The 27,796-nt window shown below is 38.0% G+C and overlaps 1 long non-coding RNA gene across 5 annotated transcripts in view; it reads right to left on the bottom strand.

Annotated features, from left to right (window-relative positions):
• The window catches only part of LOC147343521 (uncharacterized), a 438,787-nt gene that overhangs the window by 92,280 nt on the left and 318,711 nt on the right, over nucleotides 1-27,796 (bottom strand). For 3 of the 5 annotated variants that reach the window (XR_015156507.1, XR_015156504.1, XR_015156501.1), the window contains one exon: nucleotides 20,069-20,228. The exons of the other annotated variants lie outside the window; for them this stretch is intronic. This is a non-coding gene — a long non-coding RNA (uncharacterized LOC147343521). Of the gene's footprint in view, nucleotides 1-20,068; nucleotides 20,229-27,796 lie in introns of those variants that run through there. 5 annotated transcript variants of the gene reach the window in all.

The following is a 27,796-nucleotide window of genomic DNA, read 5'->3' as shown; positions in this document are numbered from 1 at the left end:
ACTAATACAGTTTCTTTTAAATAATTTTATTGAGGCAGTACTTTAAAGGGGCTAGTGGCTTAGTACTGTTAGAAAAATTGACCTCAGAAGAATTGATCCTGTTCTGTAATAACTTGAATGCTGAAAAAATGCACATTCTATGCTAGAAGACAGAAATGAGCAAAATGTTCATCTCATAAGACAATGAAAAGTTAGGGGAAAAAAGCTTTATTGCAGATATAGTAAAGCAGCAAAAAGAAGACTACATTATATTAAGAAGCAGTGTGGGGAGAAATAGGATCACTGTGAAAGGTACTAAGCATGTAGAAGAAATCAATACAACAAGGTGTTTATGAGTTCTTACTCGAGATAAAGTTTAATGAGTTGCCATAACGAGCCCTCCTTTTGAATCCTTTCATCAAAGTTTTACTTTGAAATAATTATAAATTCATAGAAAGATGCAAGGATAGTACAGAGAGGGTACATTTTTATGTAATCACAGTACATCATAAAAACAAGGAGACTGATATTGGTCCGCTGTGTATGTATAGGTCTATTCTGCTGTGTCATTTGTAGGTGTGTGTAACCACTGACTTCTGTCTCCTGTTGATCAAGATGGCCTGCTTGGTTCCTAACTTGTTCATTCTTTCACAACTGTACACGCATGAGTGCCAACATGGTCCATGCCCCAGAGCAAAGAGCAACAGGTGCCCAATGGAACCAAAGTGAAGTGCTAGATACTATGCCTGCAATAAGGACTGGAGTGCTGTATGGAGTATGTCAAGGCTGTATATTGAGATCTTGCTTATTTAACTTACATGCAGAATACATCATGCAAAATGCTGGGCTGGATGAAGCTCTGCTGGAATCAAGATTGCTGGGAGAAATATCAATAACCTCAGATAATGCAGATGATACCACCCTAAATGGCAGAAAGCAAAGAGGAACCAAAGAGCCTCTTAATGAAGTTGAAAGAGAAGAGTGAAAAAGCTGGTTTAAAACTCAACATTCAAAAAACTAAGATCAGGGCATCTGGCCCCATCACTTCATGGCAAACAGATGGGGAGCGGGAATGGAAACAGTAACAGATTTTGTTTTCTTGGACTCCAAAATCACTGCAGATGGTGGCTGCAGCCATGAAGGTGGCTGCAGCCTTTTCTTCCACTTGCTCCTCGGAAGAAAAGCTCTGACAAACCTAGACAGTGTAATAAAAAGCAGAGACATCCTTTTACTGACAAAGGTCCATATAGTCAAAGCTATGGTTTATCCAGTAGTCATGTATGGGTGTTAGAGTTGGACCATAAAGAAGGCTGAGCACTGAAGAATTGATGCTTTCAAACTGTGGCTTTGGAGAAGACTCTTGAGAGTCCCTTGGAAAGCAAGAAGATCCAACTGGTCAATCCTAAAGGAAATCAATCCTGAATATTCATTGGAAGGACAGATGCTGATGCTGAAGCTCCAATACTTTGGCCACCTGATGCAAAGTGCTGACTTATTGAAAAAGACCCTTATGCTGGGAAAGATTGAATTGTAGGAGGAAAAGGGGATGACAGAGGATAAGATGGTTGAATGGCATCACTGACTCAATGGACATGAGCTTGAGCAAACTCTGGGAGACAGTGAAGGATGGGGAAGTGTGGTGTACTATGGTCCATGGGGTTTCAGAGAGTCAGACCCAACTGAGTAACTGAATAACAAGCAACACTTAGAAGTATGTGGTTGGACACAACATATCCCAGCATAGACACTCTGTTCTCTTAAGGAAAGCTATGGTTTTCAATTCCTCCATTTTAACCTGGCCACTGAGAATTTCTCCAAGGGTTGTAATCTCAAAGCAATTATTCTTTAGATTTCAGACACTATTGCTGCCCTGTCCTTTCAAGGAAGTTTATTCTTCTGATCGTGACCTGCAAGAGGGCACCTGAGGTCAGCACCCTTGGATCCTGTCATCCTCCTCTTTCTCTCTCTGAGGGTTTGCTCCCTCTCTGGGTCAGTCCTCTTCCACAGTCTTCACAAAGCAAAGAGCTCATCTCACTCCCTTCTTGCACAGTTTCAGCTTCCTTCTTGTGTGGATTCGTTTCGGTGGAAGACTGGGAAATCATTTTTGTATTCCTCCAAGTTTTCTATAGCACTGAGACCAAATTCCAAATCAGTAATAAGATTTTTGAAAGATTTCTCAGGATTAATTTGTTCCCTTGAAATGTTGAGTTTTAAAAAGTTTTCAAGCTTATGGAGATAATACTTCACTTTTGAAAATGTGGTGCTTGTGCCTCAGGAGTTGCACCGGTGACTGGTTGGCAAGGATTTGGTCCAACCACATCAAGCAGGATCCGGAGAAATCTCCTGGCAAGTGACCTCTTTCATGAGGCCATTTTCAGGTTGGGAAAATTGGTCAAAATTTATAACAGATGAAATTATGAGATCAGAGTTATGGTGAGCATGGAATACACTATTATTAGAGGTAATATAAAAATGTCACTATGAATTCATTTCTCAGCCATCAACACATTTTATCTTTTCATGGATTTATTTAGCAAAGAGAACATCATCCAGTTCTCTTTTTATTATCTTTAGGGTCAGCAATTTTTCTGGTTTACAGTGCTGCCAGTATAATAAAGAGCACTTCCTTTCACACTTAAAAAAGATGCGCCAATTAGAACAATAAATTATATGGTCACTCAAATCATCATCCTTAATTGTCAAATCCAAAGCCTTCAATTGGAATTTTAAAGTGTGCCTGTGTGCACGCATGTGTGAAAGTGCAAGTGTATGTGTGTGCTTGTGTATATGTGAGTGTGTATGTGTGTGTGCATGTGCAAAGTCCACATCGTTCATAAAACTATATTTGAATGTAACATCTTTGAGAATATTTCTGAGTTCCATTGGAGCTATGTTCTATTACTTGCCAAGACTTTTCTGGCTCCCTAAAAGTATTTTTTTAATCAAACCAGGAGTGCAGATGGTCAGTTCTCTGCTCAGTGACAGGGGAGTTAAAGCTTGTTTCTACATGACTACAATCTGCTGAAACTTAACTATGACAGGAAGCTTACCCAAAATATTGCATTAACAAAACATTACGGATTCTGAAACTCTCCAAAGATTACAGATTCTGAAACTCTCCAAAGAGTACAGATGAACTAGGAGAGAATCCTGTTTTATTTATATTTAATTTCTGTGGTATCGCTGTTCTACTCCTGTACAGGTCAGATTTTGTAATATGGTGAGGAAACATAAAAAAATGATCACTTTCAGCTGACTCCAAAATACTTATCTCAAAGATAGAAATATGCTGATTTGATTTGTATTTAATCAAGAAAGTGGGCTTCCTGTTTAGAGGTATAATTAGAATTTTCTTTAGATATTACCTAAATATTTTTTCATAATACAAAGTTTACCTATATTGTCTGCTGCTGCTGCTGCTGCTGCTGCTAAGTCGCTTCAGTCGTGTCCGACTCTGTGCGACCCCATAGATGGCAGCCCACCAGGCTCCGCCGTCCCTGGGATTCTCCAGGCAAGAACACTGGAGTGGGTTGCCATTTCCTTCTCCAATGCAGGAAAGTGAAAAGTAAAAGTGAAGTCACTCAGTCGTGTCTGACTCTTCGTGACCCCATGGACTGCAGCCTACCAAGCTCCTCTGTCCATGGGATTTTCCAGGCAAGAGTACTGGAGTGGGGTGCCATTGCCTTCTCCGACCTATATTGTCTAGAAGTTGGTAAATGTGATTAGATGGGGTTTGGAGTAGAAAGTAATGGAGTAAAGTAATTAGCTCTGAAATTTCTTAAACCCACTATTTCCTTTTAATTAATAAGAAAAATATATCTAAATAAAATTAAAATCCCATAATACATAACACTTATTATACATTATGTAAAAATAAAATAAAAATAAAAATGTAACCAATAAAAATTCCCAGTGGTTTTATGAATCCAAGAAATAGTTACACTGAAATTTAGAAACATACAGATTTCTGTTTTGGATTTGTGTGGTATCAGAATGTAAGTTATGTTGGATAGAATGGATTTTAACTCATGGATGTGTTAGAGAGGGCATTTCACAATGAAAGAAAACAACATTTTTACCCTCTAACTTTTCTGAACTACTTTGGGAACTTTGAGAGCTGTCATTATGGAAGAAATTCTGATGTTTAGTTTCTGAAGCAATGATTCTATCGGGGGCCTCCATTTCTGCAGAGAGTGTGCCTGGAAGGAGTATATGCTTTGGAGAGATGCCACGGGGACAGAGCAGACGCAGTGAGACAGAGAAGGGGCTGTCTGCCCGCAGGGGACTCCATCCCCCTGTTTTGCATGCTGTCCTTCTTGCTGGGCATGATGTCGCTTCAGACGACCTGTCAGACACTGTAATTTCTCTTACTCCACTGAGCACAGGAGTTCGTTGCCAGTGCCTAGAGGCTGCACTGTGCCAATCTGTATATAGGGCCAGGTAAATATGGAGAACTGTGGGTCTACAGGGACGGAGAATGAATTTTACTCCTTGTCTTTAACACGTCAGTATTATTTGAATCTCATTGTTTTAACATTTCAGAAACATGACTCTGTTTTTAAATGAATCTCTTTCTTCCTCTCCCTTCCTTCCTGATACATACCTGTATCCAGAGGGCTAGTTTTCAAGCTGGTTGACATAACTACAGTTGTAGCCATGGCACAGACAACTGACCTTCATACATTTACTTTGTCCCTAAGTTAAGCTCATAAAACCTCATTCCTTATCTGGTATGATAATAACTAACTAATCATGCTTATTATGTATCAAGACATCTTTGAGTAATTTTATGCTAAATAATTATTTTACCATATAACAATTAGGTAAGAGCTGATATTATTCTGTTTTTACAGGTGAAGAAACTGAGATAAAAGGTTAAGTACAAGATCACAAAACTGGTAAGGGACAGAGCCAGGATACAACCTCAAAGAACCACTCAACTCTGCTTTGAACAGACTTCTGGCTATGCATGTATCATATCAACACACGGGATGACTTCTAATCTCCTTGATCCCAAGGTGCGTGTGTGCTAAGTTGCTTCAGTTGTGACCAACTCTCTGCGACCCAACATACTATAGCCTGCTAGGCTCCTCTGTTCATGATATTCTCCAGGTAAGAATACTGGAGTGGGTTGCCATGCCCCCCTCAAGGGGATCTTCCTGATCCAGGGGTCAAACCTGCGTCTCTTACGTCTCCCGCATTGGCAGGAGGGTTCTTTACCACTAACACCACCTGGGAAGCCCAAGGTAGGATTTTTAAAATGTAAGCTATGGCTCAGATGATACCTACAGTAGTTTCCATCTCCTCCCTAAGAATATTCATGTTTTCACCACAGTTATTTACATAATTGACAACATATATTTTTGCAATTTAAAATATTTTATGCAATTACAAAACAATCATTCTTTTTCTTGTAACTTGAACTATGTCTCAATCTGACATCTACAAGTGCAGTTAATTATCTGTACTCAGAATGTCTGCTCAGACCTGTTGATACCATTAAAATATTTTAAACACAAGTAGTTACAAGTTCTTTAAAGAATTTTATATAATTACTTAAAAATTCCAAGAATGAGTTTACGGGGTCATTTAATGCTCATGCACTTTCCAAGACATTTGAGTCCCTGCTCCAGGAAAGAAGGATCTGTTCCATTTCATACCCCCATCATTTCCCTTCACTTTTCTGCAGCTATATTTGATAGTTATTATTTGTATTTTGTTTACAGGATAATTAAAAAAAATACATTTAAACCTCTAAATTTTATTTCAATTGATTTAAGTCATGTCTCCCTATTTCCCCATTCCAGCCATACCCTTCTAACCTCCCCTCTTTTTCCAAAAATACTTCCTAGATTCTGTCGGTTATTCTCTTATTTTTACATTACCAACTTTCTGCTATTGTTTGTAGCTATACTTTCCTCGTGTTTTATCTATAGATTGATCTTAACAGTGGGAGATGAATACAGTACCATTGAAATGGTCGTAGGTGAGTGAACGTTGCTCTCTCGAGAGCTAAGCCATGGCCAGGACTACATTTTCTTTATTTGAATCCAACATGAACATTCCTGGATTGCCTCAAAGAATCTGTCCCGAGATCATGGTCAACATAATTTTTAATTACAGTCCTTCAATTATTACTGAAATTATGACATATTTTAATTAGCTTGATATTTGCACCATGATGTTCTTACATGGCTTTTGATTTCTCCATTCTTTCTAAGTGTGTGCTGCTGGGGAAGCTGGGGACTCACCCACTGGCCTCTGTAGCTCTAACCTGTAGGGGGCAGGGGTGATGCTGGCCAAGTTCCTCTTATTCTCTCCAACGCATCCAAACTTGTATTTTTTTCTCCGGCGTCATGCCGGAGCTTCTCCTCTGACATCTGGACCTCTCCAGAGGCTCTCTGGTCCGTGGGGGTCTGCCTGAGTCAGCCTTCTGTAGGCGCTCGGAGACCAGGCCCCTGCCGGTCCCGCGGCCCACACCACATCTGTCTGCCTGTTCCCCAGGCACACGTGGGCTAGCCTCCTCCCTGTCCCATGGCATCTGGGGTTCCATCTCTCAACGCCCTCAGAGGCACTTTGGTTAGTGAATGGATGTTGAATTTTACTTGTTAAAGGGGGGCAAAAAGAAGGGGCACCCAGTGCTGCCATGAGGCTGACGTCACGTGGCGGCCATGCTTTCCTGGCAGGCCAGCAGGATTAGGGGCATTCGGAGGTCAAAGTTTCAGACTGCATCTACTAAGACATTCACATCTCAGTTCTCAGGGTCCCGTTCTTTCTCTACGAAGAATTGACCTCAGTGTTAGGAGACTTGCTGGAACGAAGCACTGAATATTTTGAAGGATGGTCATTTTACAGATGGACTGTGTCAGTTCCGTGCTTATCTCTGGGGACACGAGGAAGCACGGCACTGACTCTTGGCCAGATAAGGTAGTAGGCTAACTCCTGATTTATGACAGACTGTTTAAAGTTTGGAGCTCCCTGGTGGGACCCGGGCTGGTTTGTTTATTGATGGCTCGCATCTGGCATAACTGGTTATGCAGCTGATTTGGCTAGGTGACTATGCGGGAGTGGTGACTGCTGAACACTTCTAGGAGCCAAGTCTGCGCAAATCTCCGAGGCTCAGGCCAGAGACAAAGCCAGCCCCGTGTGAACTCTCTGTTGCTGACCTTGGAAGTCTCTTGGGCCCTGATGCTCCTTAAACTCTCTCATCCCTTCTGCACTGTGTTCTTTGCCTTTATTTAAAATTCATATTACATGAATATGCTCTGCAGAATTTTGTTAGTCCTTTTCCTTCTCTGACCCTGTTGTATATATTGCAGTATTTACATCTTCTCTGAAACTTCTCCACTCCTGTGAGTTAATCTTGATCCCAGTCCTCCATACAATAGGCTCTCCTTTTGCAAGAGACAGGGCTTCCTTAAAATCTGGCAAGGCAGCCCTTTGGCATTCAGATTTTGTCCTTAACTGGTGATTAATCATCTTGGGCTTATGGTTATCTCCCGACATTGGGTGAATGGCACTCGGTCACAGACACGCAATTCAACAGTCTATTCCCTTCTGCTTCTCAAGTGCAGAAATATTATCCTGCTGATGTAATCTATCCCACCATCACTGCATCCCAGTTCACTAATGATGAATGCTTTAACAACTGCATTATTACAGCAGTCATGGGCTATCTGTTCTCCACCCACCACTGGTAATAGAGTCCTTCATAATACCAGATTTCTGGGGACTGATTCATACCCAAAATCTCATTTTAGAATCTGTTTCCTTGTGAGAAACACAGCTGTGAGCCAATCAGCAGCAGGTACTTGTGGCAGCTTGAGGATGAGGGGATTGGCTGTGAAAAAGGAAATTACTATGTTTGCTCTTTTTTCTTAACTAGTTGTACTTTCCTGCCCCATCCCACCCCCCCACACTTATGGGATCTTAGTTCCCTGACAGGAGATGAAATCTTTGCCCCCTTCAGTGGAAGGGCAGAGTTCTAACCACTAGACCACTAGGGAAGACCCCCAGTTTCCACATTTTTCATAGTTAATTTAATATGTTTTCAGAAGGAAGATAAGGCAAATGTATGTGTTTATTCTATTATCTAGAAGTGGAAGTAGTTATTTTAAAATTTCATTTAATACTGACTTGCTAAGGTAAACCATTATTCTATATTCTAATTAATGTCTCAATTTACCCATGGAAAGGAATTTTTCAGACACAGTAGGCAAATCCACAATCTAATCAAATACACTCACATTCATTCAAATGGAAATCAACATTACTACTCAGGATGTGAAAACACAAATTGCTAAATAAATAATTCAATGTACTTCCAAAGAATATGAAATTATTTTACCTAGTATAAATAAATTCAGATAAGGCTTTAAGGCTTCACAACCTCAGAATTTTTCCTTTTTGAAGCAAGTAGAAAATACTTAGTTATTTTTTATTTAATTTTAACTGATTATCCTATTTATTGAAGAAGCTGGCAGAGTGGGTCAACTACTAGAAGATGTGTTTGATTAGGAAGCCCTATAAAATCAGTCTGGGCTCAGAGAAGGTTGAGTTGTAATCAACATCTGGTCAACCCCAGTGGGGAGCTTACACAATGTCACCTTTAGGTGGCAGGGTGGTCCTATTTGGGACTGAGGGGAATTATAATGTGGAATCTGCTCCCAAGATTCCAAATGACATGGACCCTGTAATTACAACTCAATGAATGTACTCTCTGGGAATAATTAGAAATGCATGCAAAAATGTATGATTCATGATCAGAGAGAACACTGAAGATCAAAAAAATGCCAGTGGATTGGATAAATGTGTTATATTTCATAATTATGATAGAATAATGTGGAGGTATTAAATGCATTGTAGAAAAGAAAATATTTAACCTATGACCAATTAATAGAAATTAGTTCTGAAAAAACTTATTCACATGTACATCTTTGAAACATTTTCTTTGAAAACCCATATTTAGTCTTAACATTCATTTTTGTTTTCTTAACTTTTCTCACTAGTTTGTTACTGTTGCCATCACTCCCATTACCATTTTGCTCAGCATTTACCAAAAATATTGTTTTTCCTTCTTTGATAATATCAAGAATAGTGCTGGTATACAAATATGCCTGATAAAAGGCTCAGTTATTTGAAGTCATTGCTAAACAAATCCAGTCATGTTAATTCAGCTAATTTGAAACATGTGAAAATGAGCAGACTTTGCCAATGGCAAGGAGCAGGATGGAAAAGGAATTATATTTTGTTTTCGAGCTTCTCTCAGTATTTGACAGGTCATGGAAAGTGAAGAAAACAACAAAAATCCACACTTAGAGAAAAATTTATCTGAATATTTTCAAAGTTTTATTTCTTCCAAAGCCAAGCAACTGCTAGGTGTCATGTATCTTCCAAACCATAACTGTTAAACATTCCACTTCTTATATGGAATATAATAACAATGTCTTAGTTTTACTAAAATGACTTAAGGTTAATTGTTAGCATTTTGAAAACAAGCATGAGATAATGATCTTACTCTTATGTTTTATATAACTAATATATAAAATTGTATGTGATCCTATATTGTAATAGATAATAATTCCTCATATTAGATCCTTCATATCTAATCAATTTCATAAAATTGAGGTAGAAAAATTTTAGTGTCATTGGCCCTTCCAGTTATTTCTCAGATTACAAAGACATATCTTCTATTACTTCCCAATCTTTAGTTGAAACTTTGATTACAGCTAGAGAAAATTATGTCAGCATTTGTTTTGGGGTCATCTTACCCTAATTATTTATTCCGGATTCTGCGTAACATATGGATTCTTGGCTTATATAAGGAAAATAGCAAGTGAGTCTTAGTGTTCTTTTCAATGACCAGGTTTATAATGCTGTGTTCCACTGGTCATCAGCCAAATGCTGGAGGTTCCAACAATGTTAAATCAAGGTAGTTCATCCCTTGGATCTCTCCACTGAGAAATTTTATATTCTAATTATACAAAACAGAAGTTTCTAGATATTAAATTCTTTTCATCATGCAAGATATTTATAGTTCATTTTAAATATGTGCTGGATTTATTTTTAAGATTACATGGATTCAGTTTTTTAAATTAAATCATCAGATGTAATATGTACAAAACATTATCTCTGTGTTGTTTATCAGACATATGGCATAGTGCCCAGAGTGCCAATAAATATTCATTAAATTAACAAATGAAGGGAATAATATACTTAGAAGGCAGTATTTTAAAATTTTTTTTCAGGAGTTATCACCTTTAATTTTCTGTAAGTATATAGGGGATTAATAAACTTCTTTTCCTGTGTGAGATGTATGTTAATTAACTTGATTGTAGAAATCATTTCACTATGTACATGAGCATCAAATCATCATGCTATATAGCTTAAATATACAATAGAAATAAACTGAAAAAAGTAGGCAGTGATACTATTTATGAATTAGTGAGTGAAAAATAGGATATGTGTTCCCAGATGTTGTCAACAGAAAGCAGGATAAAAAGAATTTAAACTATGGTTTGAGATTGTTTGTAAACTATTAATCAAAGGGAAATAAAGTCTTTGAGTATTCATTCTTTTCTAGATAAATCAGAAAACCTGTACAGTCAGGAATGGGTAGGTAGATACGGAGGAAGGGGAAAGGGCAATGGACTGAAGTCCTGAAATTCTTTAAGAAGTAAGTTCATTGGGAATTCCTGGGCAGTCAAGTGGTTAGGACTCTGCACTTTCACTACAGGGGGCATGCGTTCCATCCTTGGTTGGGGAACTGAGATCCCACATGCTATGCAGCATGGCCAATAAAAAGCAAAAGGGCCTCACTGAGAACGATAAAGCAAGTGATATTTAAAGACTGAAGTTAATGATCAGGTAATAGGAAGTTTGGAGTTTTATTTCACAGGTGGTACATTTCTAAATGATAAGACATTCAAGACATTCTGGGATGTACCCATGAGAGGAATAGCTGAAACGGATTATATATTAATATATTGATACAATAAATAAGTAGCAAAGAAATCAGGATGCTGGAGGAACTGTCTTCATACATCCTGGCTCAGAGTTATGGTGGGAGTTGGTGTAGAGGGAGATTCTGAACCAAGTATGAGTATTTTCAATACCGAGGGAGCAGGACCAGAGAGCGGGCTGAGGGCAGAGACAAATGGAAAAGAAAGTGGTACAGTCAGCAAGCAGAAACCACAAGAAGCAGCTGCTTTTACAATGAGTGGAGCCTTCCTGATCTGAAAGTAGTGTGAATCACAGGGATCCATCTAACTTTTGTTGGAGTCGAGGAGGACGGGGTGGAGGGAAGGAAAGACCATCTTTCCCTGGATGGTACAGCAGAAGCAACGGCGCCTCAAGGAAAGTCATGATTCAATTAAAGCCAAAAGGCATCGCGAATGTCTGAAGAAAAGGGGCAAGTGAAAAGGAAAGGAGGAGTGAAATGCTGGTTCAGGAAAGAGTGCTGTACTTCCCCAGTGTTTTAAAGTTGGCTATTATTTCATAATTTGAAGAGAGATCATTGGTTTCTAAATGTGCCAGATTAACTCAATCCAGAACTTTAGCTTTGAGAGGATCTGGCAAAATGAATGCCACTTTTTTTTTTTTTTTAAATAACCTCCCTAATATGAATTTACACACACTGTCAAATCACAATCATGTGGGGAAGTACTAAGCACATTTGCAATTTCGCCTTTGAACATCCAAGTTCTGGGAGTGCTGCTTTCCAGTCTTGGCTTCGCATGTTCATGGAATTGCTGCTAAAAAAAGATGTGTAAGAAAGATATCGATACCGTCTCCTGTTTAGCAGTATGCATGCATGTTGCTAGGTGAGTTCGCCATGGGTTATTTCATTTTCAGTTATTAAAATATTAGATTTTGATCTCTATCAGAAGAAGTTGCCTCTATTATTCTCCTTTGCAAAAATATGTAATCAAGAACAAAGATTAGTATTAAAAATTTAACTCTTTAGATATGTTCTGTACATTGACAAATGTTCTGCTGTTATATTTAACTTTATTCATTTCATCTTATTTGTTTTCTATTTAATTATCTTTTCCCTTTTTATCTCCCCCATCCCTCCCCCAGATTTACTACTTTCTTTTAATTATTTAGGTATTTGAAAGTTCTACAGCATATTTCTATTCTTATGTTCTCCATTATGTTTTTACCAAGTATATTTAATCTGTAATTTCTGTTGCTGTAGATAATTATTAAAATCTATGAATTCTTCTCTAAATAAAATTAGACTCTGCACAGTTTTGCTTCTCTGGATTGATTTTTCCTCTAACTCTAGTGCTTGTTGACATCTTCCAGAATTTTAAATTCAAGACTCTTTTTAAGATTCTTATTTTTTATATCATTTCTGTTTTCTTAAAATTGTTATTCTTTAATACATGTGTTATTCCAGTTAGTTAAATTTAACTTTAAAAAGTTATTTCTCACTCAGAGTGAAACAGTGATAGTCTCTTGTTTCTTGGAGATAGTCTCTTGATAGTTTTCTTGGTGCCTGTCCCTGTTTGCATTTCTCTCTTGGCCACCAATCATGTAACGACTATATGAAATTCTGTGGTAATTATTCCACTGATTTTTAAAAATGCTTTAGTCAATGAATGCAAAATTATTAAATAATACATTGTTTGCTTTTGCCTGATTCTCAATATTATATAAAATGTATATTCACTGGCACCTGCTTCTTTCATTAAACATTATATTTTTAAAATTCATCACTGTTGATACATTTTAGATTCATCACTGTTGATACTGTGGTTCTTTCACTTTTCCTGGCCCAGAGTAATCTATGTTATAAATATGGCACAGGCATTTACCATTCTATTGTGGTATTACTTCTGGTTTAGGGCAATCATGAGTAATTTTTCTATAAACATATTTGTATGTTCCTGGTGTAATATGTCTATATGGAGAAGCAGAACTACTTTGACATTCAGTTTGCTCTTATTCAATTTAAATAGGTAAATACTAAGTATTTTGCTATTCAATTGCACCAATTTACATCCCACTAAAATCACTGAGACCGAGTTTGATCCCTGATTTAGGAAACGCCCTGGAGAAGGCAACGGCAACCCACTCCAGAATTCTTGCCTGGAGAAACCCATGGAGAGAGGAGCCTGGTGGGCTACAGTCCATGGAATCTCAAGCATTGGACATTACTTAGCAACTAAACCACCACCACCACCAGAAGTCACTGAATGTTTCTTCCGTTCCACATCATCTACAGAATTGTATATTTTCACACTAATTTTTTCCCAAACTGATGGGCATAAAAAACTATCTGTTTGAAATTTGTATTTCCCTGACTCCTTATATAAGGTTCCACATTTTTCAAAAACTTTCCTATTGCTTGTTTTTCTTATTGATCATAGAATTTAAAATGAATATATTTATCAGTTATATATTTTCCAAATACATTTGCATAATTTATGTCTTATTTTTTCACTTTATGATGTCATTTAATGAACATAAATTCTTAATGTTACTGTAGTCAAATTCTTTCCTTTATGGTTTATACTTTTTATATCTTATTTAAGAAATCACTTCCTACTTAGCAGTAAGATTACAAAAGAATTTTCTTCTAGAAAATAGTTTGCAGTTTTTGCCTTTTACATTTAGGCCTTTAATTACTTAAAGTTAAGTTTGTCATTTTTATTTGTTTTTCATGCTATCCAAATGCCCCCACCAGTATTTATTGTCTCATGTCTACCATGCCTGCTTAGTAATATATAAAATACATGCATATCTGCATGAGTCCACTTTTCAGCTTTCATCCTGTTTTATTAGTTTTCTACCTCAGCAAAATGCCAGACCATTTATTTACTGTAGATTCATAATAAATTTTTATATCTGTTTGGGCAAATATCCTTATCTCAATATTTGCTTTCATTCATTTCTTTGATATTCTTGTACTTTTCATGATTTCATAAAAATTGAAGAATAAGTTTGTTAAGTTTCCCAAGGAAAATTCTACTGCAATTTTGATTGGCTTACATTGTATCAAAAATTCAATTTGGAGGGAAATGTTATCTTTAGAATATATAGTCTTCAATCCAAAATGAGGTATTTTTCCATTTATCTAGGACATGTCCAATTTCTTTCAATAAAGTTTTGTAATTATTTCATTGATGGTTATACACACTATTTTGTTTTTGATACTTTTGCAAACATCTATTTGAAAATGTAATTTTAAAATGTTATTGTTATATTCAATTTTATTGATATGTTTATTTTTCCATATTGATTTTATTCAGCATAAATAAAATTTTCTTGCTAAACTTTTGCTAACCTAAATATATACAGAGTATATTTTCTATATTTATTTGTAGGTTCTGGGCTTCCCTAGTGTCTCAGATGGTAAAGAAATTCCCCTAAGCGCAATTGATCAGGGATTGATCAGGGTTCAATCCCTGGGTCAGGAAGACCCCCTGCAGAAAGAAATAGCTACCCGCTCCAGAATTCTTGCCTGGAGAATTTCATGGACAGAGAAGCCTGGTGAGCTACGTCCATGGGGTCACAAAGAGTCAGACATGACTGAGCGGCTTTCACTTACAAACATTGTGAATGAATATAACCATGCCATGAAGATGATGGAAGATGAAATTTGCTTTCACATTATTTCTTCATATTGCTCTACTGTAGGGGATACATCCTGAAGTATAACGTGTGACTAGAATTGGAGTTAGTGGTCATCCTTGTCTAGTTTCAGATTTTAAAGGAAGTATTTCAATGTTTCACAATGAAATAGTTCAGTTCAGTTCAGTTGCTCAGTTGTGTCCGACTCTTTGCGACCCCATGAATCGCAGCACGCCAGGCCTCCCTGTCCATCACCAACTCCCGGAGTTCACCCAGACTCACGTCCATCGAGTCAGTGATGCCATCCAGCCATCTCATCCTCTGTTGTCCCCTTCTCCTCCTGCCCCCAATCCCTCCCAGCATCAGAGTCTTTTCCAATGAGTCAACTCTTCGCATGAGGTGGCCAAAGTACTGGAGTTTCAGTTTTAGCATCATTCCTTCCAAAGAAATCCCAGGGCTGATCTCCTTCAGAATGGACTGGTTGGATCTCCTTGCAGTCCAAGGGACTCTCAAGAGTCTTCTCCAACACAGTTCAAAAGCATCAATTCTTCGGCGCTCAGCCTTCTTCACAATCCAACTCTCACATCCATACATGACCACTGGAAAAACCATAGCCTTGATTAGATGAACCTTTGTTGGCAAAGTAATGTCTCTGCTTTTGAATATGCTATCTAGGTTGGTCATAACTTTCCTTCCAAGGGAATAGAGCCAATATTTTTAAATAACTTTAAATGGACTATAACCTATACAAACATTAAATCACTCTTTTGTACATCTGCAACTAATATAATAGTGTGAGTCAATTATACTTTAATTAAAAAAAAAAGTTGTTTGTGCCTGGAGTTTTAATTGTATGAAGATTGTAAATTACTGTTTCAAATTCCTTGATAATGTAAAAATAGCTTCTTTTTAATAAGTCATATAATTTAAGAAGTTTGTCCATTTCACTGAAATTTTCAATATTATTGACAAAAAGCTATTTCATAATACCCTTTTATCATCTATTTAACATCTATAGCACCAAGAGTTGTATCCTCATTTCTTCATGTCATTTGTGCCTTCTTTTATTTTTAAATTAATGAGTCAAGCCAGAGTTTTGTTGATTTAACTTTTCAAAGAATCAACTTTTGTCTTTGTATCTTTCCTAATATATATTATTTTCTACGTCATTAGTTTTTCTCTTATCTTTATTATTTCTTTGTTTCTTCTTTATTTGAGCTTGTTCTGCTTTTGTTATTATAATGCCTTTAGGTGGCAATTGGCTAATTAGCTTTCAGCCTTCCTTCTATTCTAATATAAACATTTTGGACATGAATTTGTCATGTGTTCTGCTTTCTCTGTATTCCACAAGTTTTTATGTATTTCATCTTTGTTGCTGTTGTTTTCATTTCTAAACTCATTCATAATTTTTCCTTGATTCACATTTTCTTTAGAAATAAATCTCTTAATTACCAAATATTTAGAACTTTCATAGGGATAATCTTTGGTATTGATTTCTACAATATTTGTATTGTGAGAAAGTATATTAATTCTTCATAATTTTATGAGTCTTTATTTTAAGGACTTTATGTTTCATCACTTGGTCAACTTTTGTTAACATTCTACATCGGCTTAAAAAGAATGTATATATGTGAGTTCTTCAATTGTTGGGTGCAACAACTGTAGCTCTAAGTTAATTCCTTTATTTTTTTGATCTTTACTGTTTTATTCTATCTCCATGCTTTTCTCTCTTTTAATTATTATGATTATTTCCCTCCAGAATGTACTAGATTGGCTATCTAGGATTGGCTAGACATTATAGTAGTTTAACCCCTATATACACATTTTCTTTTCCATTATCTTCTTTTTCATTCTTCTTTTATTTCCTTAATAAGGACTGGAAAATGTGCCCTCTTGAGATCAAGCATTGGATATGCCTGTGTCCTACTCAGAGATGGTTTAGGATCCCAAAGACAATTCTAGGTCTTAAAAAGTAAAAGTCTCTTTTGTTCCAGGATGGTGGTAGTTTTGACAATAAAATATCCTTAAAAATTTGATTGGCTTCTTAAGTATTTGATTAGAGACAGCTTTATGCTTCAAAAAGAATAGTCAATTATTTCCTGGACATAAATTTGTTAAGACTGACCATAGTCCTTTGCTCTCTTGCCCCCATGTCTTCTCTTGCTCTGAGTCCACCTCCTTCTCTCTATTTCGTTGTTCTTTCTTTGGTTCAACTGGGCTTCCATGAGAGTCCATGTGTGAATTCTCTGTTCCTTGATCTGTTTTACCCTGCTGAGAACATCTGCTGGCTACCAAACCAGTAGAGGGACTTTCACTCTGAACACCATAAGCAATTAATTCTAAGAGGAATATTTTATGACAGGCCTTATCCTTACCACTAAAAAAACAGATGAAGTCTAATTTAGAGGGTTGTCATTGTTGCTGTTGTTTAGTTGCTCAGTTGTGTTCAACTCTTTGTGAGTCCTTGGATGACTCCTCTGTCCATGGGATTTCCCAGGCAAGAATACTGGAGTGAGTTGCCATTTCCTTTTCCAGGGATCTTCCCAACCCAAGGATTGAACCTGCATGTCCTGCATTGGCAGGTGGATTCTTTACTGCTGAGCCACTAGGGAAACCAATTTAGTGGGTAACATAAAACAAAATAATGGTCTATGATATTTTTCATAATTCAAGGTAGCAAACACAAAAGTTCAATGAACAATCAACAGATCACCAAATGCTTAGCCATTTGCTTATAATTCCCTTTACAATAAAATTTCATTTTAAAAGATGTCCATATTTTACTATTAAAAAAAAAATTTGGAGTATTGAGAAACAATGTAGTTGTAACCATCACAAAATTTTGAAGCACTTTTAATTTTTATGGAAGAAATACTATGAAATGTATTTGGTTCAAATTCACTTGAGATGAGATATGTATTAATAATATTATGAAAAAATATTTTATTTGCTGTGTACCAGAGTGAATGCTCTGTCACTCTCCTAATTACTGATATTTTGATTTACTTGATAGGATTCCAAAGAACATCACGCTCTGTGAAAAAGAGCCAGATAATACTTCCATGTTGTCCTTTTCTAGGCAGTACAAAATGAGAACACACTTGATTTTCCTCAGACATTTACAAGGTGAAATTAATTAGGAAAGTGTCCGAATAACACAAAAATGAGGATTTTCCTTTGCCTTTGTGTGCATGCTCAGTCACTGAGTTGTGTCTGCCTCTTTGAGACCTCATGGACATTGGCCAACAGGCTCCTCTGTCCATGGCATTTTCTAGGCAAGAATACTGGAGCAGGTTGCCATTTCCTGCTCTAGGGGAACTGCCCAACCCAGGGATGACCCGTGGCTCTTGCATTTCCTGTACTGGCAGGCGGATTCTTTACCACTGAGCCACTGGGGAAGCCGCTCTGCCCTTTAACATCATGCTTTTATCACTGGTTGTATTTGGGCTATGGAAGTTATAACGAAATCTGCTAACACAATGCATACAAATGATGGGTTAAAGGCTTTATCGTATGAGACTAAAATTCTTTCAACAAATCAGCTAGACTTTATACTATACTGCAGAATTTTAATATTCAGAAAACAGAAAAAGATAAATAGTTATATATATGAGGTGGAAATGTTTTTGCTCAGCTTGAGGAATTCCACGTAGGAAAGTTAGTTCTGTGTAGCTAGGAGTTTATTTTCTGATTCATCCTTGGGCTCACTGGATGTGGTAATTACAGGTACATTTTCTGGGCTTAAAACGTCCAGCAATTTTCCACACTCTTGCTAAGAATCATTAATAGATGAGTACACATATGATGAGAGAGGGTATGGCAGGAGGAAGTTGGACATAGCCAGACTCAGTCTAGACACCTGCTTTACTGTGGAAACAAGAACAACCAATCCAATTTCTAGGCTAAAATCACCATTTCCTAAAATACCATATTAGTGACAGTAAATAGACATTTAAAAAGAAAATAACATTTGTGCTATTAAACTGTTTATGGAATAATCTGGGCTGTGCATTCTCATAAACATCAATTTCACATCTGGCTGAGGAAGCCTGAGTTCCAGCAAAAAAAAAAAAATGTTCCTCCAATTTGGCCAAAGTTTCTTTAGAAGACCCAAGGAAGATGAACACTAAATAAATATTTAGAAGCTGAGCTGAATCAGCTTTTTATCATCTTGTTTCTGGTGATGTGCATGAAGAAAACGTTCATGGTCACTTATTTGTGAAGGAAGAGATTGTTCCTTTCATTTACCTTCGTGTATAAATAGTTTAGAGGAACATGTAACAAATTTCAATCACAGCATCATAAGCCCATTCTTTTTCTCCTACTTAAATTTATTTTAATCTCTTCTTAAAAGCAGAGGTTGAAAATTATTAATACAGCAAAGCAGGATATTGAATGAGATTTTTTCCCCTTATGTATACATACGTACATGTGTGTTTCTCCTGTACCAGGACCCAGGATATTTTCTCAGTTATATATTTCAAGTGATTTTGAGATTCATTAATAGAAACATTTGCACTAAATATAAAGGTGTTGACCTTCTATGAGATCACATCATTGGTCTCAAAAGTCTTTCTATTTCCTGGGATGACTTTTGCTCTACATAACATCACTGATAAAAACTGTCTTTCAGTGAACAGCATGTATAATTCTCTGCTGTCCAGGTAGTACCATAGTTCTCCCACACTATTATAGCTGTTTACTATGGTAATGGGCAAGAGACTACACACTAACAATTGTTTTATTTTTCCTAAAATTGCAAATGAAAACCTCAGCAGCTGTCAGTTCAACATTTAGCACCAGAGAGTTTACATTTCTATGACATCTAAGTCTATTCTAACTTTTCACTCCTTGCTTGTATATTCCAACAAAACCAATTTTTCGTTGCTGTCCATAAGATGTAGAGTCATTAATGTTGAAGACTTTCCTGTAGTTTATTTTGAAGCAAAACAAGCTAATTAAATCTGTTTCATCAACTTAATGTTGACAGAAAGTGCTGGAAAAGGCCACAGCTGACTGTGTTGATTTATTTTTAAACTCTAGCAAGTGGTTGCTTTGTGTTCCAAATAGATATCTGGGAGGAAAATGAACTCATTCCGCTCATTTATAAAATTCTTGGGCTTGAGGTGAAACTATCTGAGACAAATTAATAGGTCCCTTCACGGATGTTGTTCTTCATTTCCCTAAAGAAAAACATTGAACATTCCAGAATTGTTAGAAATCTTAAAAATAACACCAATGAGTTCAAGGCTGTTGGCTCATTCCCTTTACACGTTTAATTTTTTTTTTTTTATTTTGGATTTCATGATCATGGACTATCCCCTAGACCTTCTAGCCAGCTCAGAAGAGTGCCTACTGCTCAAATTTAACAACAACAGTTTTGACCAATAAGCACAGGTTGATCCTGATGGAGTTACATCACTTTTTTCAAGCCTTTAAGAGTGTCCATTATGCTATGGATTATATGCTAGTGTTGGGAGAAAAAAAAAAAAAGATAAAATCCTAGTCATTGATCAGCAAACTCTAGTTGATTTATTCGGTCTCATGCACCATAATGCAGAGACAGGCTTCACTAAATGCCAAGTGAGTAAAGGAGGTAGCAATTACCTCAAGTAGGATCTGTGGCAATCATCCAAACGTCCAGACAGCAGGAACAGAATGGGAAGAGTCTGGGGAAGAAGATACGAGAGATGAAGTGGTGGGGGGGAGGGGGCGAGGGGCAGGGTTGTGAAGATTAGAAAGGAAATAATACATTTTGGAAGATCCTGAACAGAGAGCTGGAATGAGGCACCAAGGGCATGGAGGAAGGCTGTGCTTGCTAAGATCTGAGGTGTTCCACAAATCAGACATGGCAGAAGGTGGAGAATGCCATTTATGAAAATTGTCATTTTATTCTGACAGAACTGAAAAGACATGTAAGCCTTCTGAGTAGGCTCTGTGATGCTTGGAATAGTTGTGAGGGAACACAGAAGAGCCTGCAAGGTGGGTTACCAAGCGACTGCTCCTAGTTACATCAGAACATGCTCCTCTGTGACCAGAAACCCTCCACCACTTTGCATTTCAACTAAAATTAGGCGTTGAGTTCCTACAAGCTTGACACAGCTGGTCCCCACCTGTCTTCACTCGTGTCTTGCTCTGTGCCCTTGCCATCACGCTCCAGCTCCGCTGCCCTCCTCCCATCTCCAGACAGGCCGACCTCAGTCTTCCCTCTCATCCTTTGCCCTCATTTCCCTGCCCAGGAAGATCCTTCTCCATGTTTGAACTTGTCCCATCATTCAGTGTTCATCTCAACTTGACCTCTGTTCAGAGACTTTCCACGACTCGATTATCTTACTTTGTTTGACAACCTCCCCTCCGCCAACAAGCCACTCTCTGCCCACCACCCTGTCTGCACTTGTGAAGACGTAAGATTTTATATTTATTTACTTGTTTACTTTTAGTCCACTGCCTCTTGGTAGATCGAAAGCTCCATAAGAAATGGAGCGTGCATCTGTCTTTGTTCACCAAGTATAAAACTTAGCACCTAGGAGAGTGTCTGGAAGACCTTCTATAGGTATGGGTTAAGTGAACGAATGAATTGGAAGAGTGAGATTATAACTCAAAGCTGAAAGGTCTGTGAGTGGGAGATAACGCAGCACCTAAATACACAGTCTGAGTACTGGAGCTTCTCACAGCTCACACTTCTGGTGCCCACATGCTGACAATACACTACGTGATGATCCAGATTCTGTGATCTAAATTCATAGTCAGACGTGAACAATAGCCTTATTGTTCACAATCCCCTTCAAGAGAAAATGGGATGAATTTGGAAGGCAGAGGAGCCTGGCAGGCTATAGTCCATGGGGTCACAAAGAGTCGTACATGACTGAACGACTAACACGTGCACACAAGCACACACGCGCACTCACACACACACACACACACCTTTTGTTATAGAAGTCAATGCCATGGAAACATCTGATACTTGGTTCAAACTATAAAATTAATACTCTAGCTTGGTTCAAACTATAAAATTAATACTCTAATAACTTGTGGATGGGAAACTTGAAATTCTTTGGTTTCTTAAATTGGTTATAATCTTTGATTGTCTTCTAATAACACCCTGTTTTATGTTTTAATGATACCACACTGAGACTATTTCATGAAACATTTTGCAAAATATTTGTAATACTACTTAGAGTTCTCCCAAACCATCAGCATCCTCACATAAGATAATCAGAAAACAAAATAAATCCAGAATGAACTTGACAATGTAAGTTATGTAAACTCAAACCCCATATACTTCCTCAAACTCTTTTTAGGTACTTGGAGCCATTGAGACCAATTAAAAATCAACTATGAACTAATGAAGGTTTAGCTTTTCAAAAATTTAATGGAAGTATTTATAAACTTATTTTCAAATATTCTAAGTTAGATAATAAACTGTCTTAACAGACATTTCTGGCTCTTTATAACCTGGGTAACTAAATGTTTATAAAAACAAAGAATGCTTTTGAATATAATGAAGGAAGGTAAGTTTTGGAGAAAATTGTGTAACATTTTAAATTGGAGGACATTAAAATCACAACTTTCATTGAATTATGTTTGTGTGCAATGCCAACATGTTTCTGTATCAAGACAGAGTTTTCTATTCTACATACTAACACAGCTCACTGAGCAAGTTTTGTTGGGAGCAGATGAGTCTCAGACTGCCAGTGATAACTGATTTTACCAAACTTTCCATAACAGAATTACTACAGTCCAGATTAGTGGTTTGCAAACTGTATGATAAAATCCCTTAAAAACCCTTAAAAGGTACTGCAGAAATTGATCCCAAATCTAAAGTGAGATAGTCTGACTTTTTGTGAGATTTCCAGGCAGCAGAGCAGGAAAAACAGGAAAGTTGTTTATTTTGAGTGACTAACCTCTGGAAACTCACTAATAATAGCTTGTGGGCAGCTGAATGAACAGAGAATGTTGCTGCTGCCACAAATGCCAACTTGAATAAGACGTGACACAGTTGGATATCACCATCCTTTTAGATTTCAACCACAGAAAGAAAGGCCACCCACACTTACAAGCCAGATAGAAAGGAAAGAAAAATCCCAGAAATTCTTACTTAAAAAAAAGCTACATCGATACTCTGGCTTTGTCTCCAGGCCTCACAATCCTTACCAAGAGTGTTCAGTGCAACCTGCCAGGTCTTTCTTGAGCTGTGGGACTAAAGGCAAGGATTGAGTGTCTAGTGTAGGGTCAAAGGGCAGAGCTCTGGAGCAGTTCTATAGAAACAGATAGGAGCAGTTATGGGCCGTGGTTTTAGTCACAAAGCAACAGATTTGATCTGTGTTAGGAATCTGTTGTGTGTATAAGTCAGCCTTCCATGCTACAGAGTGGAGCTGGTGCTCTCAGGAGAGGCCCTCCTGGGAGTGAAGGATGCTGGGTAATGACCTCTGTGTGTCCCGTGGGCAGTGGCTGCCAACGGCCAGCCACCTTTGTCCAATCCTGCAGAGGCGAGCATCAACCAGCGCCTCCCACAGGTGTCTCCAGGCATCCAGGGAGTCAGGAAAGTCACAGAGGTGAAGAACCTGGAGGGTCTGGAACTTCTGTCATTCACTGAGGTGTCTGCAGCCAGTTGGGTTTCATCTTGACTTCCATTGACTATCAGCTCTCGATGGGAAAGGCCCAGGCCTCTCAGCAGTGTATTTCAACTACTTATTGGTAAATAATTCTGCAAAGGAGAATCTGATCTTTGTAAAGCAGGGGGAACACCACAGGTTTCCGACAATGTTTTTTCCCTTTTTCCACCATCAGGAGCACAATCTTCCTCATGATGTTTCACCATTTCAGTGACTGGCACTGAAATGTCAGTCCATTTGTCATGGTATGTTTGTCCTCAGAATACTAGGCGGCCTGAAATTTAAAATAACTTTTTGCAAGAGACCTGAAGTAATTCTATATAAGATACAGTCGAGGAGAGACTTCAAATAGGACAGTGTAGTTTGGGGCATCCTTCAATACTCTATTGGTAAAATATATACAATTCAGAATTTTATTTAAAACTATTTTTTGCCTGACAGCACGTAGAATGTTCCAGTGAATCCAAAGAAGGTTGGAAAGAAGGGAAATACTTATATTGTGTTATGCACACCATTTCCACTATTTATGATGAAGAGCCCAATTTTGTCATCAAATTCCATACATCCAAATAAGAAACACCAAAAACCTCAGGGTGCCACCAAATGCTTCACCAGCTTCTCAGTCTCACCCTAAGTTGCTGTTCTGTGTCATGAAGCAGTAACTGCCCAGAAGATCATCAGTTCAAAACAAACCACACCAAGACTGGAAAATATAGCACAGAGAGAGGAGGAGGATATAAGCTCGGAAATCCTGAGAGAAGCAGTTCTGCCAAAGGGATATACAGATTTGCACAGTCTGCAACCTGCACATGGGCCCCAGGCTGAGCTGGGAGATAAGACCACCAGAAAATCTAACCTACTGCATCTCTTCTTCCCAAAATGGATGTACAATATTTGCTGTGGACAAGGCTAAACATGCCCAAGAGCTAATGCACTCTCTAAAAATGAGCAAATATGCAAAACACCTTGCCCTCCAATTGAGACGATTCTAAGTCACAGAACCTATAGCCTCCTGGAAGACCACAGAGGACCTCCGCTCCAGTTATGGTACCAGAATAAGCAATCCTCCCTTCTTAGCATCACTTCCTCACTCCCTTACTGATGTTTCTTAAAATCAGCTTCCAAATAAACTACTTGCAATCAAATTTTGTCTTTGAGATTTCTGAGGAAACCAACCTAAGTTACCGAGCACAGGTCCTGATCATACACATATCACCATTCCATATGATGATTCCTGACATTCACCAAAGCAAGTTTGCAGTTTATTTGCAATCCTTTTTTGGAAGCAGAGAGATTTTTATTATATCCATTCTTACTGTCAAAAGGATCACAGTTTTAATTATAAATATTATTTAGTAGATATGGCTGTTGTCTGTGCAAGTAATAAATAAAATAATATCCTTCCATGGTTAAAGTGCATTTTCCATAGTAGCAAAGGTAATGACTTAAATGCTATGCAGAGGTAGGGAGAATTTTGTTTAGTTAGGAAGATAATCAATCTGACCTATATTAAAGGACATATAGTTTTAGAGATCCAAAGGAAAAAAAAATCTAACAAATATTTAAATATAGCTTTGAGTTCGCACTTGCAAAGGAAAAGCTAAAAAAACCTTTGTGTATATAGAACTCAGAAGCTATTCCACATTCAAGGTCAGGAGGGGTGGTGGTGAGGAGATAGCCCTCGTCCAAGGTAAGGAGCAGTGGCTGCGCTTTGCTGGAGCAGCCGTGAAGAGATACCCCACGTCCAAGGTAAGAGAAACCCAAGCAAGATGGTAGGTGTTGCAAGAGGACATCAGAGGGCAAACACACTGAAACCATACTCACAGAAAACTAGTCAATCTAACCACAATAGGACCACAGCCTTGTCTAACTCAATGAAACTAAGCCATGCTGTGTGTGGCCACCCAAGACGGGCGGGTATGGTGGAGAGGTCTGACACAATGTGGTCCACTGGAGAAGGGAATGGCAAACCACTTCAGTATTCTTGCCTTGAGAACACCGTGAACAGTATGAAAGGCAAAATGATAGGATACTGAAAGAGGAACTCCTCAGGTCAGTAGGTGCCCAATATGCTACTGGAGATCAGTGGAAAATAACTCCAGAAAGAATGAAGGGATGCAGCCAAAGCAAAAACAATATTCAGTTGTGGATGTGACTGGTGATAGAAGCAAGGTCCGATGTTGTAAGAGCAATATTGCAAAGGAACCTGGGATGTCAGGTCCATGGATCAAGGCAAATTGGAAGTGGTGAAACAGAAGATGGCAAGAATGAACGTTGACATTCTAGTAATCAGCGAACTAAAATGGACTGGAATGGGTGAATTTAACTCAGATGACCATTATATCTACTACTATGGGCAGGAATCCCTTAGAAGAAATGGAGTAGCCACCATGGTCAACAAAAGAGTCCAAAATGCAGTACTTGGATGCAATCTCAAAAACAACAAAATGATTTCTGTTCATTTCCAAGGCAAACCATTCAATATCACAGTAATCCAAGTCTATGCCCCAACGAGTAATGCTGAAGAAGCTGAAGTTGAATGGTTCTATGAAGACCTACAAGACTTTTTAGAACTAACACCCCAAAAAGATGTCCTTTTCATTATAGGGGACTGGAAGGCAAAAGTAGGAAGTCAAGAAGCACCTACAGTAACAGTCAAATTTGGCCTTGGAATACAGAATGAAGCAGGGCAAAGACTAATAGAGTTTTGCCAAGAAAATGCACTGGTCATAGCAAACACCCTCTTCCAACAAAACAAGAGAAGACTCTACAAATGGACATCACCAGATGGTCAACACCGAAATCAGATTGATTATATTCTTTGCAGCCAAAGATGGAGAAGCTCTATACAGTCAACAAAAACAAGACCAGGAGCTGACTGGCTCAGATCATGAACTCCTGATTGCCAAATTCAGACTTAAACTGAAGAAAGTAGGGAAAACCAATAGACCATTCAGGTATATTCTAAATCAAATCCCTTATGATTATACAGTGGAAGTGAGAAATAGATTTAAGGGACTAGATCTGATAGACAGAGTACCTGATGAACTATGGACAGAGGTTCGTGACATTGAACAGGAGACAGGGATCAAGACCATCCCCATGGAAAAGAAATGCAAAAAAGCAAAATGGCTGTCTGAGGAGGCCTTACAAATAGCTGTGAAAAGAAGAGAAGCAAAAAACAAAGGAGAAAAGGAAAGACATAAGCATCTGAATGCAGAGTTCCAAAGAATAGCAAGAAGAGATAAGAAAGCCTTCCTCAGCGATCAATGCAAAGAAATAGAGGAAAACAACAGAATGGGAAAGACTAGGGATCTCTTCAAGAAAATTAGAGATACCAAGGGAACATTTCATGCAAAGATGTGCTCGATAAAGGACAGAAATGGTATGGACCTAACAGAAGCAGAAGATATTAAGAAGAGGTGGCAAGGCTACACAGAAGAACTGTACAAAAACAATCTTCAAGAAGGTGAAGATAATCACGATGATGTGATCACTGACCTAGAGCCAGACATCCTGGAATGTGAAGTCAAGTGGGCCTTAGAAAGCATCACTACGAACAAAGCTAGTGGAGGTGATGGAATTCCAGGTGAGCTATTTCAAATCCTGAACGATGATGCTGTGAAAGTGCTGCACTCAATATGCCAGCAAATTTGGAAAACTCCGCAGTGGCCACAGGACTGGAAAAGGTCAGTTTTCATTCCAATCCCAAAGACAGACAATGACAAAGAATGCTCAAACTATCTCACAATTGCTCTCATCTCACACGCTGGTAAAGTAATGCTCAAAATTCTCCAAGCCAGTCTTCAGCAATACGTGAACCATGAACTTCCAGATGTTCAAGCTGGTTTTAGAAAAGGCAGAGGAACCAGAGATCAAATTGCCAACATCCTTTGGATCATCAAAAAAAGCAAGAGAGTTCCAGAAAAACATCTATTTCTGCTTTATTGACTATGCCAAAGCCTTTGACTGTGTGGATCACAATAAACTGTGTGGATCACAATAAACTGTGGAAAATTCTGAAAGAGATAGCAATACCAGACCACCTGACCTGCCTCTTGAGAAACCTATATGCAGTTTAGGAAGCAACAGTTAGAAGTGGACGTGGAACAACAGACTGGTTCCAAATAGGAAAAGGAGTACGTCAAGGCTGTATATTGTCACCCTGCTTATTTAATTTATATGCAGAGTACATCATGAGAAACGCTGGGCTGGAAGAAGCACAAACTGGAATCAAGATTTCCGGGAGAATATCAATAACCTCAGATATGAAGATGACACCACCCTTATGGCAGAAAGTGAAGAGGAACCAAAAGGCCTCTTGATGAAATTGAAAGAGGAGAGTGAAAAAAAGTTGGCTTAAAGCTCAACATTCAGAAAACAAAGATCATGGCATCTGGTCCCATCACTTCATGGGAAATAGATGGGAAACAGCGGAAACAGTGTCAGACTTTATTTTTGGGGCTCCAAAATCACTGCAGATGGTGACTGCAGCCATAAAATTAAGACACTTACTCCTTGGAAGAAAAGTTATGACCAACCTAGATGACATATTCAAAAGCAGAGACATTACTTTGCCAACAAAGGTCCGTCTAGTCAAGACTATGGTTTTTCCTGTGGTC

Source organism: Bos grunniens, chromosome 27, assembly GCF_055505025.1.
Source record: "Bos grunniens cultivar Pamir isolate PY7600 chromosome 27, Bosgru_T2T1.0, whole genome shotgun sequence".
NCBI classification, from domain to species: domain Eukaryota; kingdom Metazoa; phylum Chordata; class Mammalia; order Artiodactyla; family Bovidae; genus Bos; species Bos grunniens.
The sequence above is the reverse complement of the archived record's forward strand: the minus strand, read 5'-3'. Positions and strand labels throughout refer to the sequence as shown.